General features: G+C 40.7%; 1 non-coding gene across 1 annotated transcript; it reads left to right on the forward strand.

Moving 5' to 3' along the window:
* Positions 1-2,939: 2,939 nt before the first annotated feature.
* On the forward strand, positions 2,940-3,047 carry LOC130952998 (small nucleolar RNA R71). Its single transcript, XR_009075176.1, has one exon. It is a non-coding gene; the product is annotated as a small nucleolar RNA R71 (small nucleolar RNA).
* The last annotated feature ends 1,953 nt before the right edge of the window (positions 3,048-5,000 follow it).

Raw genomic sequence — 5,000 nt, forward strand, 5'->3', positions numbered from 1 at the left:
ATTCAAGAGAATCCGGAAGGTCTAACCTTGTCTGTGGTATTCTGAGTAGGATTCAATGATTGAATGACTGTGACGTGCTTCAAACTCCTGAAGGCGGGGCGTTAGTGACAGACGCAAAAGAATCACTGGATTCTATTCCGGCCTGATCGAGAACCGACAGATGGATAGCCGTGCCGTGACAGGGTGCGTTGAACATTTCCACTGAGAGGATGGGAGGTAGCCACTGACAACGGTGAAACCCTTGCATAAGCTTGCCATGGAAAGGAGTAAGAAGGATTGGATGAAGACAGTAGGAAAGCAGAGAGACGGAAGGGACACAGCATCTTCATGCGCTTATCTGAAATTCCCACCAATGAATTGCATAAGTATCTCTATCTTTATCTTTATGTTTTATTCATCATCTATACCCATTTGAGTCTGCCTGACTAAGATTTACAAGGTGACCATAGCTTGCTTCATACCAACAATCTCCGTGGGATCGACCCTTACTCGCGTAAGGTTTATTACTTGGACGACCCAGTGCACTTGCTGGTTAGTTGTGCGGAGTTGTGTTTATGCCATGGTATTGAACACCAAGTTTTTGGATTCATTACCGGGGATTATTTGAGTTGTGAAAAGTATTGTTCACAATTTCGCGCATCAAGTTTTTGGCGCCGTTGCAACGGGTGGGTTTGGGAGGGAAAGTGGTTTGAATTTGAAGGGTGAGGTAGGTGAGGTTTTGTGAAGGATGGATGTGAGTGGTGAAGAGAAGATGGGATTTGATAGGTGAAGGGTTTTTGGGGAAGAGGAGAGAGAGTGGTGGGGTTGGTGAGGATCCTGTGGGGTCCACAGATCCTGAGGTGTCAAGGAAAAATCATACCTGCACCAAATGGCATGCAAAATCACGTTTTGAGCCAATTCTGGCGTTAAACGCCGGGCTGGTGCCCATTTCTGGCGTTTAACGCCAGGTTCTTGCCCTTTCCTGGCGTTTAACGCCAGTCTGGTGCCCCTTTCTGGCGTTAAATGCCCAGAATGGTGCCAGACTGGGCGTTAAACGCCCATCTGCTAACCTTCCTCCAGGGTGTGCTGTTTTTCTTCCTGTTTTTCATTCTGTTTTTGCTTTTTCAATTGATTTTGTGACTTCTCATGATCATCAACCTACAAAATAAAATAAAATAACAAAGGAAAATATATAAAATATAACATTGGGTTGCCTCCCAACAAGCGCTTCTTTAATGTCAGTAGCTTGACAGATGGCTCTCATGGAGCCTCACATTTTCTCAGAGCAATGTTGGAACCTCCCAACACCAAACTTAGAGTTTGAATGTGGGGGTTCAACACCAAACTTAGAGTTTGGTTGTGGCCTCCCAACACCAAACTTAGAGTTTGACTGTGGGGGTTCTGCTTGACTCTGATTTGAGAGAAGCTCTTCATGCTTCCTCTCCATGGTGACAGAGGGATATCCTTGAGCCTTGAACACAAAGGATTCTTCATTCACTTGAATGATTAGTTCTCCTCTATCAACATCAATCACAGCCTTTGCTGTAGCTAGGAAGGGTCTGCCAAGGATGATAGATTCATCCATGCACTTCCCAGTCTTTAGGATTATGAAATCAGCAGGGATGTAATGGTTTTCAATCTTCACCAAAACATCCTCTACAAGTCCATAAGCTTGTTTTCTTGAGTTGTCTGCCATCTCTAGTGAGATTCTTGCAGCTTGTACCTCAAAGATCCCTAGCTTCTCCATTACGGAGAGAGGCATGAGGTTTACACTTGACCCTAAGTCACACAAAGCCTTCTTGAAGGTCATGGTGCCTATGGTACAAGGTAGTGAAAACTTCCCAGGGTCTTGTCTCTTTTGAGGTAATTTCTGCCTAGACAAGTCATCCAGTTCTTTGGTGAGCAAAGGGGGTTCATCCTCCCAAGTCTCATTTCCAAATAACTTGTCATTTAGCTTCATGATTGCTCCAAGGTATTTAGCAACTTGCTCTTCAGTGACATACTCTTCCTCTTCAGAGGAGGAATACTCATCAGAGCTCATGAAAGGCAGAAGTAAGTCCAATGGAATCTCTATGGTCTCATTTTGAACCTCAGATTCCCATGGTTCCTCATTAGGGAACTCATTGGAGGCTAGTGCACGCCCATTGAGGTCTTCCTCAGTGGCGTTCACTTCCTCTCCTTCCTCTCCAAATTCGGCCATGTTGATGGCCTTGCACTCTCCTTTTGGATTTTCTTCTGTATTGCTTGGAAGAGTACTAGGAGGGAGTTCAGTAATTTTCTTGCTCAGCTGTCCCACTTGTGCCTCCAAATTCCTAATGGAGGACCTTGTTTCAGTCATGAAACTTTGAGTGGTTTTGATTAGATCAGAGACCATGGTTGCTAAGTCAGAGTGGCTCTGCTTAGAACTCTCTATCTGTTGCTGAGAAGATGATGGAAAAGGCTTGCCATTGCTAAACCTGTTTCTTCCACCATTATTGTTGTTGAAACCTTGTTGAGGTCTCTCTTGATTCTTCCATGAGAGATTTGGGTGATTTCTCCATGAAGAATTATAGGTGTTTCCATAGGGTTCTCCTAGGTAATTCACCTCTTCCATTGAAGGGTTCTCAGGATCATAAGCTTCTTCTTCAGATGAAGCATCCTTAGTACTGCTTGGTGCATTTTGCATTCCAGACAGACTTTGAGAAATCAAATTGACTTGTTGAGTCAATATTTTATTCTGAGCCAGAATGACATTCAGAGTATCAATCTCAAGAACTCCTTTCTTCTGATTTGTCCCATTGTTCACAGGATTCCTTTCAGAAGTGTACATGAATTGGTTATTTGCAACCATTTCAATTAGCTATTGAGCTTCTGCAGGCGTCTTCTTCAGATGAAGAGATCCTCCAGCAGAGCTATCCAAAGACATCTTGGATAGTTCAGAGAGACCATCATAGAAAATACCAATGATGCTTCCATTCAGAAAGCATGTCAGAGGGACACTTTCTGATTAATTGTTTGTATCTTTCCCAAGCTTCATAGAGGGATTCTCCATCCTTCTGTCTGAAGGTTTGGACTTCCACTCTAAGCTTACTCAATTTTTGAGGTGGAAAGAACTTTGCCAAGAAGGCATTGACTAGCTTTTCCCAAGAGTCCAGGCTTTCTTTAGGTTGAGAGTCCAACGATGTCCTAGCTCTATCTCTTACAGCAAAAGGGAATAGCATAAGTCTGTAGACCTCAGGGTCAACCCCATTAGTCTTGACAGTGTCACAGATTTGCAAGAATTCAGCTAAGAACTGATGAGGATCTTCCAATGGAAGTCCATGGAACTTGCAATTCTGTTGCATTAGAGAAACTAATTGAGGCTTAAGCTCAAAGTTGTTTGCTCCAATGGCAGGGATAGAGATGCTTCTCCCATAGAAGTCGGGAGTAGGTGCAGTAAAGTCACCCAGCACCTTCCTTGCATTGTTTGCATTGTTGTTGTTTTCGGCTGCCATGGGTTCTTCTTCTTTGAAGATTTCTGTTAGGTCCTCTACAGAGAGTTGTGCCTTAGCTTCTCTTAGCTTTCGCTTCAAGGTCCTTTCAGGTTCAGGGTCAGCTTCAACAAGAATGCCTTTGTCTTTGTTCCTGTTCATATGAAAGAGAAGAGAACAAGAAAATGTGGAATCCTCTATGTCACAGTATAGAGATTCCTTGAGGTGTCAGAGGAAAAGAAAAATAGAAGGAAGAAGGAGAAGAATTCGAACTTAGTCAGATTGAGTTCGAATTGTGCATTGAGGAGGAGTAGTACTCCATAAATAGAAGGATGTGAGAAGAGAGGAAGAGCTTTTTCGAAAATTAAGTTAAAGAATTTGAAAACATTTTGAAAAACACTAATTAATTTTCGAAAATAAGAGTGGGAAAGAAATCAAGTGATTTTTTGAAAAAGATTTTGAAATTAGAAGTCAAAAAGATTTGATTGAAAACTATTTTGAAAAAGACGAGGTTAAGAAGATATGATTGGTTTTAAAAAATATGTGATTGAAAAGATATGATTTGAAAACAATTTTAAAAAGATTTGATTTTAAAAATTAATGACTTGCCTAACAAGAAAAGATATGATTCAAACATTAAACCTTTCTCAACAGAAAAGGCAACATACTTGAAATGTTCAATCAAATCATTAATTGTTAGCAAGTATCTTTGAAAAAGGAAAGAAATTGATTTTGAAAACATTTGATTGAAAAGATATGATTTGAAAAAGATTTGATTTTGAAAAACTTTGAAAACTTGAAAAAAAATTGATTTGAAAACAAAATCCTCCCCCTTGTGCCATCCTGGCGTTAAATGCCCAGAATGGTGCACATTCTGGCGTTTAACGCCCAATGCACTACCTTTTTGGGCGTTAAACGCCCAACCAGGCACCCTGGCTGGCGTTTAAACGCCAGTCTATCCTTCTTCACTGGGCGTTTTGAACGCCCAGCTTTTTCTGTGTAATTCCTCTGCTGCATGTTCTGAATCTTCAGTTCCCTGTACTATTGACTTGAAAATAGAACCAAGATCAAATAAACAATGCATGCAAGACACCAAACTTAAATTTAGACACTAGACTCAAACAAGAAACATAAAATATTTTTGGTTTTTATGATTTTGTAATTTTTTTGGATTTTTTCGAAAATTAAGTTGAAAAAGAAAATAAAGGTATCAAAATTCTTAATGAGAATTCCAGGAATCATGCAATGTTAGTCTAAAGCTTTAGTCTAAAGGAATTAGACATGAATAGCCAAGCTTCAGCAGGACACTGCATTGAAGAGCTAAATTGATGATAATCAATCAGCTTTGGTGATGGTAAAATCATCACCTTGAAACACTAGAATTCACTCTTAAGAATTCTGAAAAATACCTAATCTAAGCAACAAGATGAACCGTCAGTTGTTCATACACAAAATAATCCCCGGCAACGGCGCCAAAAACTTGGTGCGCGAAATTGTGAACAATACTTTTCACAACTCTCATAATCCCCGGTATTGAATACTGATGCCAAGGCATCTTAGGCTAGTTTCACT

The sequence above is a fragment of the Arachis stenosperma genome, chromosome 1, assembly GCF_014773155.1.
Source record: "Arachis stenosperma cultivar V10309 chromosome 1, arast.V10309.gnm1.PFL2, whole genome shotgun sequence".
Taxonomy (NCBI): domain Eukaryota; kingdom Viridiplantae; phylum Streptophyta; class Magnoliopsida; order Fabales; family Fabaceae; genus Arachis; species Arachis stenosperma.